Below are 15,379 nucleotides of genomic sequence, written 5' to 3'. Positions count from 1 at the left end.
CCTATAAAATTGGCTTTATTCCCCTGTATGAAAAAGATCAGCTCACAACCTCTCTTCCTTTTGGTTCAGGGTTGGCAGGAGATCATTGAAGGCTATGAACCAATAGGTCACAGAAAGAGAAAATCTGAGGGGAAATTCTCCCAGCCTTAACTGGTTGGAATATAAATTCAATTCTAGCCCAGCAATTAAAGCTTTAATTTTATCCCTTTGAAATCCTTCACTCGGTATTTGTCAGATATTTGCAGAAAGTTACCTTCTTCGGACTGAGCAGATTATCAGAGACTGCTAGAAAGAGACTGAACTTAGAGCATGGCTTCTAACAGAACTTTCTACTCTCTTCCTATTGAGTTTCTTGTCAGTCTGTGACTCGTATTTATCTTCTTTTCCTGCTTAATAAAGCTGCCATACTTACGACCGAAAATGCTAGGAAAGGCTTTGGTCTAATCAAAGTAAATCCCCTTTTCAATCTCCTTTGCATAGGCAGTTGTTCATCAGCAGAAAGCAGAGCTGGAGAACATGGCTGGGGAAGAAGAAAAGAAAATGTGTTTCCACTGGCTCCCAGGAAGCTGATTTTTACCAATATATTATATCCTGTTGCAAAAGGCTTCCTCACCGATCACAAATGATTTGTCCTTGCTGGTTGTAATCTAAATACCCAGATGTCCTTACTGAAGAGCCATTGCTGTATATACATTTTCCATCTGGGGCACCCATGGGGTTTTCTAGAAGACAACAGGTGAGAAACAAACACGCTGAAAAATGCATCTGTTGCTGACCAGGGAGGGGCCACTGCTCCCAGTACCAACTGAATAGTGAGGATTGCAAGGACACACAGCAGGCAGACATTTCCCAGAGCCTGTGAACTGATGCACTTGCAGACACATCCAGATGTGTTGTTTCATGAATGAAAATTGGGTAAAATAGTCAGAGTTCCTCAAAAGAAATGAAAACTACTAATTTTGCTTTTATATTTTAAGACTTTTTTCTAAAGGTTCTGGTGTTGACAAGAAGCAAGATTTTCCTGCTGTGGTTGGTGGCAGAATTACACAGGCATTTTGGACTTCTCTTTTGTAGTCCTCAGAAAAGAAAATACAGTCCCTCAAAGGTTTCTGCTTAATTGGACTCAGGCCAAAACTTCTTTTTCTAGGTCAAACACTACTTTCTAATTCCAGATGTGAAATGCAAAGAGTGTCCTACCTTTGACAGCCTCAGAAACAGGAGTCTTTCATATCATGACTTGGCTTCATCTGAATCCTTTCAGGACAGACTAGTTCAAGTAAAGGACAAAGCAGAGGCTTGATCCCATATCCCTACACATACTGTCACTACAGAAGGCACATAACTGTGCAGTAAAAAATTAGCAGTAAAAACTCGAGCAAATCCAAAACCTGTCCACAAAGCATTTCAGTTTTAATGACAAGAATCTGTTTAGACAAATTCTCTATCATAAAAAAACTGTCTGATAGAGCCAAGGCAGCAAAGCTGCAGTGTTTTTCATCATCTGAGATGTTCCTCTTCTGGAAAGCACATCTGCTGAGATAAAGGGATAATTCTGTCGTGTTGGTGTCTTACAACAAAGACCTATGTGAAAATTTTCCATCAAAACCGATCAGGCAAACTGGGCTTTTGATTAAATAGGAAAAAAGCACAATTTTCCACTAGAAGAAAAATCACCCAAACCAAACAACCCCAAATGGAAAACCTCTCTAGGGCTTTGCTACTGCAGTGCTTCAAAATAAAATAAGTTCCTTCTCCTCCCCTGAGAGCCCACCCTACCTTGTTGGTCAAGCATCCCTGTTGATCTGTCCATCTCACAGATTAGGGATTACCCCTTGGATCTCTCTCCAAGGGATAATCACTAATCACTGAAAAAGTACTTCACAGAAGGTTTCCAGCATGGAAGAAGAGGGCTGTACAACTTCAGGAAGACGAAACCAAACATGGGGGTTCATCAGCTCATGTTTACTAGCATCATTCTAGATGTGTTCAGAGCTCACTGCAAAACTGATTCCTCTCCTACCCCTTCTCTAGTTATTTGAAAATTGTGAGAATATGTAGTGGAAAAAAAGGTATTTCAAGCATCAGAAAAACAGACTAATGAAGATGTAAAGGGCTAGAGGTACATTTTTGTATGTTCCTGCCTTGAAATTGGATTCATTTATGTGCTCCTCTCTGACTTGCAAGCAGTTTACTGCACTTTTCTTTGCTCAGCCATCTATTCAGGCTGAATCATGTGCCATTTCTCCTCCTTAGTCCTCCATTCCCTCACCACCTACTTCTTGTGTGAAACAGTATCCACCAAGAAACACTCCCTTGTGAAAAGCAGTTTCATCCTGACATGCTCCACCTAAATCAGGGATTAACAGGGAATATTATCCCTCACCAGGACCTCACAAAATATTAAACAAAGACATGGGTTCATCTAACCCTGTATGTAAGGAGCCTGTCTCTGGTGCTGCTGCAAAGAATTATGTCTGTCAGCACTTTCAAGGGGATAATAATCCACCTGATGATCAATCCAGCACACCAGACAGGGGACAGGGCACAAACTCGGGGGAAAATTTAATGAACTCTTGGCTTCTGCCCCTGTGCAGGTGATGTTTGTAGTCAGATCCACTCTCTTGCACTCTGGCTGTCTTTAGCTCATCGCTTCCCCAAACCAGAAACTGCAGACATTGCATAAAAAAGCTCAGTGAATTATACTTTTTGCCTTTTTTTTTTTAAATTTAAATGAGATTCATGTTTAAATCAGACTTTGGAGAGAGGTTCAAGGTTAATTCCTTTTTTTTTAATCCAAATCTGTCTCTCTCCGATCCTTCATTTCAACCTGCAAAAATACCTCTGCTCTGTGTTTTCTGACAGTTCTGACTTTATCTTCACCAGCTGCTGAGTTGCTTTGGACATACTTAGCCTGTTCTCAGCTAAGAAAGTCAGCCTTAACAAAAAAAAAAAAAAAAGAAAATAAAAAGAAAAGAAAAGGAAGATATGGGAAACAGACAGGTGAAAGAGTGCTGATCTTGGGCCATTTTCTACCCCAGCCACTGGTGTAAGGTCAGCCCATTCTGAGAAAACAGCTCTCAAATACCATGCTGGGGGCAGCTCTGCCATTAATTATCTCCTAACTGGTTAATTTACATAAAGTCACTCTGCCCACTGGACGTGCTCTGCTGCATTAACCAAGCCCTCTATGTCATCAGCCTCTTGCCCACAACTACCAGTCCCACACTAGTCTGGGGTGGGATGCCTCTGCGTCCACGTGCTGCCAGCAAGGATAGGGAAGTAAAGTTACACAACCCAATTGTACCTTCCTTTTTCATGGCAAACCTTTAAATTTTCCCTAATTTCCCTAGTAAGCCTGATGAGAGTATTTTGCTAGAAGAGGGCAGAAACCTGACCATCTTTCTCTGAAATGAAAAGGCCAGAAATGGTGAACAAAAGACTCTGCCCATGCCCATGGAAACCACCAAGAGAAGCTGCAATAGAGGAATGCTTTGACCACAGAGTCCCTAACTCTGGGCCCTTATGTCCATTGCTGTGGTGAAGGAATGGCACAGCAGGGAAAGTGTGCTCTGAGATACTGCATGCACCAAATCCCTTGGATTAGGTTCAGCAAGGGGATAGATTTGCTTTTGACTGCATAAATGAGGCTATCTCCTTCATTCTCAGTTTCTCTCCTGTCTGTGAAAACCTAATATTCTTGAAAATCAAAGGACAATTACTCCACAATATTGAAAAATCCAGCTGCATGGCACCGTCACAGCACCAGATGGTTGCTACCATGGCACATGGAGAACAGGGAGGTAATTCAAGATTGCCAGTATGGCTTCAGCAAGGGCAAGTCCTGCCTGACCAAAGTAGTGGCCTTCTGTAATGGAGTGACTCCATCAGGGGCAGGGTGAGAGCTACTGATGTCGTCTCTATGGACTTCTGTTGGGCCTTTGACACGATTACCCCACCACATTCTTCTCTGTAAATGGGAGAGAAAGGGATTTGATGGGTGGGCCGTTAGATGGATAAGGAATTGATTGGATGGTGGCAACCAGAGGGCAGAAGTCAACCACCCAATATCCATCCATGACAAGTAGTGTCCCTCAAGGGTCTGTATTGGGACCAGTGATATTTAGGATCTTCATCAATGACACAGTGAGATCAAGTGCACCCTCACACCGAATTTGCAACTGAGCTGAGTGATGCAGTTCACACAGCTGAAGGATGGAATGCCATCCAAAGGGACCTGGAAAAGCTCAAGAAGTGGGCCCATGGGAATTTCATGAGGTATAACAAAGCCAGATTCGAGGTCCTGCAGCTGGGTTGGGGAAATTCCCAATATCAACACAGGCTGGGGATGAACAGATCCAGAGCAGCCCTGCCCAGAAGGACTCGGGGGTGCTGGTGGGTGAGAGGCTGGACATGATCCAGCAGTACACAGTCACAGCCCAGAAAGACAAACACAACCTGGGCTGCATCCAAAGCAGTGTGGCCAGCAGGGCGAGGGAGGGGATTCTGCCCCTCTGCTCTGCTCTGGTGACACCCCACCTGCAGTGCTGCATCTGGGGTCCCCACACAGGAAAGTCATGGACCATGGGAATAAGTCCAGAGGAGAGACACCAAGATGATCAGAGGGATGGAGAACCTCTCCTATGAAGACAGACTCTGAGAATTGGGATTGTTCAGCCTAGAGAAGAGAAGGCTTGAGAGTGACTTAATTGTGGCCTTCCAGTACCTGAAGGGAGCCTACAAGAAAGATGGAGAGGGACTTTTTGCAAGGACATGCAGTGACAGACAAGGGGGAAGGGCTTCAAACTGAGGAAGGGTAAGTCTAGATTAGATATAAGATAGAAATCTTTTACAACCACGGTGGTGAAACACTGGCACAGGTTTCCCAGAGAGGTGGTGGATGTCCCATTGATGGACACATTCAAGGTCAGGTTGGATGGGACTCTGAGCAAAAAGAACCTGTTGAAGATGTCCCTGCTCATTGCAGGGAGGTTGGAACTAGATGACCTTTAAGGGTCCCTTCCGACCCAAACCATTCTGTGATTTTACTACAGAGACAGTCCTGGCTCAGCCACAGGGAGAGGAGGGGAGCTGCTGGCCCTGTGAGTTTGGTGGGCTATGGCAGCATAAACAATGAGCACCTATGAATTAAACTACTGTAGCAATGGACTCCCTCTTAGGTAGGGCTGAGCTTAGTCCAGCAAAATGAAGTTGCATATGACTTGAGTATTTAGACTGATAAATGTGAATATCTGTGCTATAATAAAGGAGCAATTTGTGTGAAGGGAAATTGCATTATGCTTATTCAAAGTCAAATTTATTTCTTCCCTTTCTTATTAAGGATCTAATTTTAAAAATCCCAGCCTCAGGTCGGGGTTATACTTATAGGGCTTACTTCATATGTGGCAGTGCAAAATTCAAAATTCCTACAAAATTCCTTGCTGTAGTCAATCAACAGCCTAAGCCCTCTACTTGGGCCAAGATTTTTTTTATTTTTCTTTTAATTAAAAAACAGCTAGAGGGCATGTAAGGCTTAAATTACTTGCATAGAGAAAAATGCTTCTCTAAGAAACTTATTAGGAGATATGGTTCAAGAGCAACAGAAGCTCTTCAGACTAAACAGAAGTTTAATTTTTTTGAGGTAATGGAGAGGAGGAGATATATTCTGGAGGGTTTTCTTCAGCTCATTTTGGACTGTCATTTTCTGCCCTGAAGCCGTAGTCGAGTTACCTCTGAGGAGATCAAGAGAGAGTGGGTCGGGGGAAGAGTCAGTCACTCAGCAGAATGGGGGGAGGACTTGTCTGTGTCGATCTACACCAGTGTGGGTTTGTTCAAAATATGCAAACCTTGGATCCAAGTCAGTTCCAAAAATACAGCCCAGTGATAGCTACAGCTCTTTGACTTGCACATCAGCTGGCATTTTTGTGTCATACATATTTTTGGTTGGCATAAAGCACCTGCAAGCTCTAATGCAAACAAGAGTGGCAAACAACCTCCCCTGCTCCCTAAAAAAATAAAAGGGAAAAAACCAAAACCCCAGGATCACAAACACCTTTTGGCATCCCAGAGCTGCATAGCACTGAGGACCAGGAGTCCCTGTTGTCTGCAAGAACAGTGACCTGTCTGCCTTCCCTAGAGGGAGATGCAAAAGCCCTGTGCCATCTGAACACAGAAAGATTAGAGCCACAGAGGACTATGAGTTATAATTTTTACTGGTGGGTGGGGAGTCAGCAGCACCAGGTTGTTGGGTCAGCTGAAGCCAAGAGCATTTCAGTCACAGTCTACATTTACAAGGGACTGCATTTGCAAGGGAGTTAGGTAGTGCATAACTTTCCCTGGCTAGGTTGGTATGCATTTCCAGCAAGACAGAATAGGACAGGGTGCTCTGCAATTTCTCTTAGGGAAGCATCAGAATATGGCACACCCTACTCCACCCCTCCCTTTCCTAATTTCCTTCTGATATGCCTCATTTTCATGTAAATGGTGCAGAATCCTCCTGCACTTCACAATGTAGTAGCAACATGGGGAAAAAAAAATGTCCAGAAATGGTAGATTAGGCTCAGAATCATCCCTCCTTTGAGAGGCAATGACTGCATAATAGTGTTACACTCTAGTTAGGCTTAAAAGCAAAGCTCGAGTTAGAGAGCAGGTAATTTCAGTGACCAGACACAAGGCTTAAATGACTGCGAATTTCATGCAAAAATACAGATGTGCTTATTTAAATACTAACAAGGTGTTGTCTTGGCCTATCTGCAGGATAGCAAAGGGATAGATGAACTCTCAAACAGCAGCTCTGACTTTTGAACTACTCTTCTGCAAATGAATGAGGGGGACAGTGAGTGGGACAGACCTGCCTGATATGGGCAGTGCTGAAGGATAACTTAATGTCAGGCAGAAGGAATTGTTTCTCCCCTCATCACCAGGAGAGCAATTTCTGTCTTCCCCATCCTCTAAATGAGGACTTCCCTGGCTTTGTGGCAAGAGTCCTCTGCAGCTCTCTGGGCACTGATGAAGACCAAGGAGCACCTATCACTCCAAATCCTGACCCTTGTTTTGCTAAGGAGTATGAAGGAAGTCAGCTAAGTTGATCAGAGAGCAAAACAAAAGGGAATTAAAATTTTGTGTTGAAACTTGCAGTTGCTTATGCTTTACGCCTTGTGACGCTAACAGACTAGAGCAGAGTCTCTCTATCTTTGTCAAAGTGTGGATCCAATTTTGGCTTATCTGCTCACATGTGATCCTGAGTCAGCAGCAGGTAAGTCCCCCCAGGCCAGGAGCACCGGCTGCAGTCCCAGGCTGCAAATATTTCCTTCCCACTGCAGCACCCTGGAAGTGAGCAGCAAGCAGAGATTGAGGACAGCGGGGAGCTCACAAGCTAGGGTAAGCACTTAGAGGTTGTGACTTTACCTGGATCTCACGGCCCTGCGTTGCCAGCTCAGAGAAGATGGAGTTGACTCAGACTGCTGTTGACACTTCCATTCCATTCCTTTTGGACTTTCCCAGTTACAGGCAGCAGCATCATGTGGACGGCAGTGATGGCTGAAATAAATCAGACTAGACTTCACTAGGTGTAACATACCTTGGGGCAACAAACAAGAGAAAGAAGCCTTCACTGTGACCCTAGCTGGACTTGTGTCCTCTGGCCAGCCTTGCCAGAATGGATGATTTACACCAGAGATAAGTAGAAGGAAAGGAGCCCATTAGGAGAAGATGAAAGCTACATCATTATTTAGCTGAGTGTGCCACTTGCACACGCAGTCGTCTGGGAGATGGCAGCAGAAAGTTGCATGATGGCAAACTTTAAAACTCTATTTCAGGTGAAACTGCCACCACAGCAGCAGTGGTTTATGCTGGAACATTAAACTTCACAGAGAGAGAGAGAGAAACTGCACCACAAGCTGCATTCAAAGGCAGCTGTAAGAAGCTGTCACCTCTTTATTGTTAGTTACCAGCTCTGATCTTACCCAGATGACCTTAACATTCACCAACGTATCAAAAATAATATAGATCTGACCGGGCAAGTTTGATCCCGTGACTGCCAAAGCTGGATTCTCCCTCCACACCTCCTACTGCTAACAACCTCTGGGATATAAAGAGCATTTTCAATGGCTCAAAGAAGCCTTTTCAATACAGAAGAAAAGAAAAAGGATTTCTCAAGCTGAAAGCAGAAATCTTACAATATGCTGAAATGTCTTTCATTTATATGTAATTTTTAACTATGGCCTTTAGCCATCTAATAGACCCTGTACAGACGAGGTAAGCGTTACCCTTTCCAGACAGATACCTTGCCATCTCTCAAGCTCTCTGTGCAGTCTCCAGATCTTGCCTCTTTTAAGGCCTTGAACCTGCTGTGTAGTGGAAATGAAACCAAGCCCATCTCCATAAGTACAGGGCAGCCCCTTGTACAAGATGAGGCAGAAAATGTGCTGGCAGCAGCCACTTGAGAGACCCATGGCACGCACCTTATCAGTTAGAGAAGAAAATGATATATTCTGCTGGGCTAATTAGGAGATTAAGAGAAGGTAATGCAGTCATGTTTCCCTGCTTGTTTAAAGGAGTGGAAGATGGGGAGAGAATTTAATGTCGGTTTCCACTACAAGAGATAAAAAGCGACAGGGACATAATAAATATAACACCTTCTGCCTGAGTTGCCTGGGATACAGCATCTAGGAAAGAGAGACAGAGTGGGTGAAGTACAAACCAGTCCCAATTCTCACAGCAATCATCACCACCAGAATGCATTCATGTTGTGCCGTTTTCCATCTTGTTATAATCTTTGTCACAAGAATGAGGTTATTGGACAAGAAGGGCTTTTCCATATCTGCTTTAGCAGTATTGCTGCCATTTCCTTGATCTTTTCAATATTCTGTAATTGATCGGTTTGCTATCTCAATTGTCCCTTGTTTACAGCCTCTGCACCTTGTAGCTGGCCAGACAATTCAAGTAGATAAAGGACCACTGAAAAATCCCTGCCTTCTAGCACTCTGTTCTGCCAGAGTAATCAAAGATCAGGGGTCACATATTTCAGCTGGTGTAAAGAGGTGTAGCTGCAATTATGCCAGTTGCGTTTATTCTCCGCTACAGGACTTGAGCAATCAAGGTCCATCCTGCAGTCTTTCGAGTAGCCCTACAGAAATGCCAAAATAAACCTAAAGTTTCCATTAAAAGATGCAGAGTTACAAAGCCTTGTTATTTGTGTGTGGCACTTTTGGTGAAGTAAGAAATTCTAAGTAGATTCTACCTAAAAAAATTACAAGTAATGAAGAGGAAAATCTTTAGGATTTAAATTCTTTACAACAGTTCCTGAATTCAGCTTTGCCTATACTGGAAGAAGAGCTCTGAACCTCTTCCTGGCCGAGATCAGCCCTTTGCAAAGGCACAGAATCCTAAGCTATTTGTTAAAGCCTGCTACACCTTAATGCTGTCTTTCCATCTACTGCACCCGGCCTTAAAGTACTCCTTTGGTCTGCAACTCCATTTTCCTTCTGTAAAAGGGAAATAATGGTATATTTTCCATCTCATTTACTTACATGAAGAAGTTTTTAAGAGAGAGGCTCCAAATTCTAGCATGCCTAACATAACAGGCAAGTAATTTCAGACTTACCCGTCACAGCCTGAAACCACTACTCACTACTAGTGGCAGGAGTTGTCAAAATAGGTCGGTTAGCCAGAAGCATGGGTCAGAATTCCCTGCCAGGACAAAAACCATCTCTTTCCATGTTAAGTAGCATATAATGTATAGAAAACCTAGTCTCTGCCCCGTTAGGGAAATAACAACCCTTTTGCCTGCTGACACATGAGCTTCTTTCAGGAGCCAACACTGACAGAACCCCTCTGGCAGCACGAATTGCATCCCCCCTGCTATGTGTGGAGCACCACAGGGATATCAGTGTCCTGTGGAAGCAGCTCTGCCGAAACACATTTGCACAGGGAGGGTTCTTGGATGTTGCATCCTCACCAAAATTGTCACCACAAGCTCCCTGCACCTCTTGGGCGGTGAGAATGTCATCTGTGCTCAGAGAGCAAGGGATCCAGAAGCTGCCCTCGAGCTCAAATCTGCCAGCTGACGTTGCAATTATCAGGCAGCTTGCAAAGACTGTATGGAAATTTATAGCAAAATAAGCAACTGGGGAGAGCAGAGCACTCCCCGAGTGGGTGAGACATTGCATTGATTGCATCCGAGAGGGACCCAGAACAGCGAAGGTCAGCACAGGGCTGTTCTATAGAGGCTGCTGATTTTGTCACTCTGCAGAAAAGTGTTTTCTGTTTTCAGTCCTACAGCAAAGTATTAAAAGGGTTACACTGTGTAGACATGCAACATACTTTCCATCACATAGGATAAAGCATAAATGCTCAAAAAATTACAATGTCTTTGAACCTTCCAGATCAATCTGATTGAACTACATACATCATTTAAAGTTTACAATACACCTCCTGACATCAAAGCAGAGGAAAAAAAAAGCACAGTCTGTTTTTTAAATCAGGCTGATCAGAAGTACTGCTATGATATCTCCTCTATGCAGTTTCAATAATTCAGTGGTTTTCTTTTAAATTGCAGTATTTTGTATATTTTAATCTCGTTTTATTTGGCTGCCTTTGAATTTGTTTCCTGGGAGCTCCTGTGTTAGAATCCTGCTACTATTTTTTGTTGTTGGTTTGGCATTTTAGGTTTTTAAAGTTCATAAGAAACCTGAACTGGGAATAATTTGCTTTTATATTAGTAAAATCAATTGATTGAAGGAAATTCAAAACCCAAAGAATTACCCCAAAAAATCACTTTGTACTGATCTAAGTTATTATGGACCTCTCTCCCTCTGGAGTTAACTTTGAGATCATTTTCTTCATGCCTAAACAGCTCATATCCATTGAATAGAGGCATATCATTTAGTTTCAGTGCACAGACTTGTGAGAAAAAAGCTGCTTTGCTTTCTCTATCTACATTGGCTTAGTGAGAGGGGAAGCTCTTGATTTAGAGGAACATATTTAGCTCTTCTAGATCAGTTTATCTGCCTTGATATCAGCTGGGTTATGCTGCTTTTCATAGAATCATGGAATGGTTGGGTTGGAAGGGACCTTAAAGATCATCTGGTTCCAGCCCTCTGCCATAAGCAGGGACACCTTTCACGAGACCAGGTTGCTGAGAGCTCCATCCAGCCTGGCCTTGGACATCTCCAGGGATAGGGCATCTGCAGCTTCCCTGGGCAACCTGTTCCAGTGTCACACCATTCTCACAGTAAATAATTTCTTTCCACTATCCAATGTAAACCTACTGTCTTTTAGTTTGAATCTATTCCCCCTGGTCCTGCTACTGCATGCTCTTGTAAAAAGCCCCTCCCTGTCTTTCCTGTAGGCTACCTTCATCAGTTAAAATTCAGTCCCTTGGTTTTCCTTTAATTTCCTAACATTTTCAGTAATGTGCAAATTATGCTAGAATACTAAAGTAGCACAGCTTCTTTTCTAACCCTGTGCAGCAAGCAGAGGTCACTAGGTAAGCTTTTTCTTCTCTGCTCTCTGAATTTTAATTGTGGTTATTTCACAGCCTGGGTCTAATTTCCAACACTAATTTATAATGAAATCTCTGTATTTTGTTTAGCTCCTGGCTTTATATTTCTTGCTTGCTGGGTTGCACTGGATATTGTTAGCTGACTCCCTGCTGGGAAACTGCACATAATTGCAAAAAAAATTTTGCAGTGCCCTTCCCCAAGGGGTTTTCAGGTAGAGCTAGCTAGAACCAGATTTCTACCCCAAAACTCAACGCCATTTCATCTTTTTGCCTCATCTCTGTTTAACACAGAGCGTAAGGCAAATGCACAGACCTTAAAGAACACCTAAAACTTGCAATAATCAAGGACCTCATTATGAAAAGAGAGTTGGCCAAGCTTGGCATCATAGCATCTTGCTGGAATAGTCACTAAAAGAAACAGGATGTATGATGGCGACATTTAGAAGGACCATAAGCCATTAGCTAAAGTTAACAGTCAAGCAAATTGGCTGCATGAGGCACCCAGACACTTCCGCGCAATCTCCCACCAACAGTTCCCTGTGTTTTGGTTCATTTGCTAACACAGAGGCTGCAGCCAGCCCCCTTCCCCAGCTCAGCTCTCTGTGGGTGCTAGGAGCAGACAAAATGCAGGCAGCAGGGTCCTTTCTGCAAGCTGGGAACTATTTGCTGCAAGAAACAATGTCACAAGCTGGCTCCAAATCAAGGACATTTTAAATATCAAGCCCTGCAAGCTCCACTTAAATGCAGCAAGTGCAAGCCCAGCCACCACCAAAAAATGTTTACAACAGCAGCCACATAGGAGCAGCAGTGTCACTGCCTAACCAGGGATGAGACATCCCCTTCACCAGCCTCTGCAGTGTGACAGGGCTGCAAGGCAGGCGGGAACACTCAGCAGAGCATGCAGCCATCTCACATGTCACTTGTTCCATCTCTATCATTCCTTCCTAGTGTTAAGTTAAATGGATCATTGCTGTAGCTCCAGCCTAGCAATCCTTGCTTCTGCTAGCCAGTCGGAATATTCCCACACGCAAGGTCTGAGCAGCCTGGCTGCAAGACCCTGCCTTTCACTCCAGCCCAGCACCACCATTGTGCTGTGTTTGATTTATGGTTAATATTCCTGTCAGCACCACAGGCCTTTGACACTCCAACCACATTACTCAATTCCACCTACCGCTGCCAATAACAGGCGCTGAAGTTTCAGTTCCCAGCAGTTTGATATGTGAAGCTGAAGAATAGTTAGATTATCACCAGTTATGCAGACAGCACATTTGACAGACTTGCAATGATGTTTTCAGCTGTCAGTTATTGCAGCTACAGTGTGGAAACCGCAAAAGGGGCATACACCGAATACGCACTACAAAGACATCTGCTTTGGAAGAGGCAGGCTTCTGGATAAATACGTTTTATAACATAATTGTGGCAACTCAAAATCATCATCTTTATGTCTTGGCAGAGAGGTGGTTTTCCACATGCAAATTAATTATGGTAAGCTTGTCTCAAATCAACACTAAAGACATGGTGGGCACGAACATTTTCAGCACTGATTCTGTGCTATAGCAAACTCTCACATGACAAATGTCTGTAGTACTACAGCTCACCTCTGCAGGCAACAGTTGTAACTGAACTGCAATATTTGGTCGATTAAAAGAAATAAATCTTTTTCCATTTAAAAGATTTGCCAATATAAAGGGAAATCAAGGTTATAGAAGTCAACATTTGAACTTATATGGACATATTTGCAGTTTATCAAGGCAATCCACATCACTATCTCTTAAAAATTGTGGTTTAAGTTGATTATTGTTGGGGCAGGGGGAGAGGAGGAGTTTATGCTGCACACAGATTTACTCTGATTATTTTAATGAAAAGGTAATACAGAAGCATTAAAGGACACACATTATCCAGATTAATAAATTCTTTGAAAATAGCATCACTATTTCTTTGAATCCTAACTTTAGATGGCACAATCCACAGTTTGTTTGCAGATACTATAAAATAAATAACATTTATTTTTTATTGTTAGTCACTGTCTTTGCATAACACATGTTGGTAGGTTTCTATTTCACCGAGCTGTCAAATGCACCCAACTACTACTTTCATGTAATTTTTTCCACTGGTCTAATAAAACTCGGAACAAAGGTGCAAACAACAGTAGTTCAGGGGAGTTAAAAGGATACAGCAAGCTTCCTTTGGGTGCTCTGCCTCCATAAAATTCTTTTCCAACTATTTAAAATACTGGAGTGTATTTTATTTGAATACCTACCAGGCTGAGTACAGGACGCTGTACTTAACTGCTGATCTCATTGAAGACACGAGCCCAGATATTTGTCTTTGGTCCTGAAGAAGCTTGGATCCCTTCAGCACAGACAGTAGAAGAGCTAGAGAGCTGCAATATCTGATAACTATGTTTTCCCCTCTGCTACTAATCCTGCAACACAGAAGAGTTATCCTCAGTTAAGCAAGACCAAACATTAACACAAGCGTCCAGAGGGGCTGTGGGATTTTATTTCTTGGAAAAACTCAAACTCAACTGGACAAGACTCAAGAAACCTGCATTATATGACATACTTTGTGCAAAGGGTCAGACCAGAGACCTCCAGAGACCACTTTCAAATTCCATTATGTCCAAATTTTAGGAAGGTTTTGAACTCAAGAGGGCTCTCCGCTACCACTTCCATAAATGCTGGAGAATCAACAGTATCACAAATCATCCCCATCCCACAGTGAACAGTCCAAGACAGGTAGATAAACAGCCTGTGCATTACTCTTCCTGAGACATGTTTTCCCATGTGAGGAAGTGCTCTGATTTGCTTCAGATACTCGGGAACAGAACCTTAGAGAAAAGGCCCACAACCAGCATTATCTCACTTGTGCTATGGGCTCACCACCGTGTGGATTTTAGATCAGGACACTCCATAAATGTGAAGGTGAGTTTCCCATTCCTAGTTTCATCCAAAACTAATAAAGAACAGGTGTCTTTAATTTGGGAATGATTGCCTGCATTTCTTAGCTGCTGCAATGACGATTTTGCAAGCAAGAAAAAAGAGACAAGCTGCTGTTTCAGGCAGCATTTTGGCTGTTTTTCTAAGATCTTTTTTTATGTGGTCATCAGAAAAAAGCCTACTAGTTTTATCACATAAGAGAAAAGGAGCTTGGGGCACAGGGTCTGAGTAATATGAACCAATGTTTGGAGGTTTTGTATTAATGGCTCTGCCATCCACAGCATTTTGGCCAGCGGGCCCTGGGCTTGTGGTGCTACTTATGTGACTTCATTAACAGCACACACAGTTGGAGATTTGCACAGTGGGGACTTATCTCTTGAAAGAAATAAAAATAAAGAAACAAACAGGAGCAGTTGAGAATGTTCCTATTGATACTGAAAGCAACAGGAAGAGCAAACATGCTAATAGCACAGGCAGACAGGTGTGCAGCACAAAGAATAAAAATAGTGCAACCCTCTGTTGAGCAACTTGTATTCAAGATTTATTGATTCTATCTTTCACCAAATGAGAAATAAGTGAAGCAAATCAAAGCATAAGCTAAACGGAGCAGAGCAACATGAAACCTGTGCGGGATGAGCAGCTCTGTGCCCACTGCCTGAGGCAATCTGCTGCTGAAGGATAACGTGCCAATGCTAATCAGATGATCGGTTCCCCTTCCCATTAGGCATGCTGCTAACTCAACAGATAAGCATTCACTCTCCTGTGATTCCTTTAGGAATGCCAGCTCAACTTGGGAGGCAGCCCTGCTTCCCCTCTGAGCTACCCTTCAATAATCTTGTTACTCCTTTGTCTCAAGTGCAGTCCTGGGGATGCTGACAGCACCACCACTCCCCACCCCATGGTACTGAGCACCAGCCAGCCTGCAGCAGTGCACTGCCAG

The 15,379-nt window shown here is 43.2% G+C and overlaps 1 long non-coding RNA gene across 1 annotated transcript in view; it reads right to left on the bottom strand.

The window, feature by feature from the left end:
- LOC108449107 overlaps positions 1–15,379 on the bottom strand; it is a 481,280-nt gene that overhangs the window by 388,671 nt on the left and 77,230 nt on the right. Inside the window, exons 4-6 of the long non-coding RNA XR_001865227.1 lie at positions 13,761–13,925; positions 7,405–7,536; positions 413–722 (exon numbers count right to left, since the gene is read on the bottom strand). This is a non-coding gene — a long non-coding RNA (uncharacterized LOC108449107). The remainder of the gene's footprint in view (positions 1–412; positions 723–7,404; positions 7,537–13,760; positions 13,926–15,379) is intronic.

Source organism: Corvus brachyrhynchos, unplaced genomic scaffold, assembly GCF_000691975.1.
Source record: "Corvus brachyrhynchos isolate BGI_N302 unplaced genomic scaffold, ASM69197v1 scaffold229, whole genome shotgun sequence".
Taxonomy (NCBI): Eukaryota; Metazoa; Chordata; class Aves; order Passeriformes; family Corvidae; genus Corvus; species Corvus brachyrhynchos.
The sequence above is the reverse complement of the archived record's forward strand: the minus strand, read 5'-3'. Positions and strand labels throughout refer to the sequence as shown.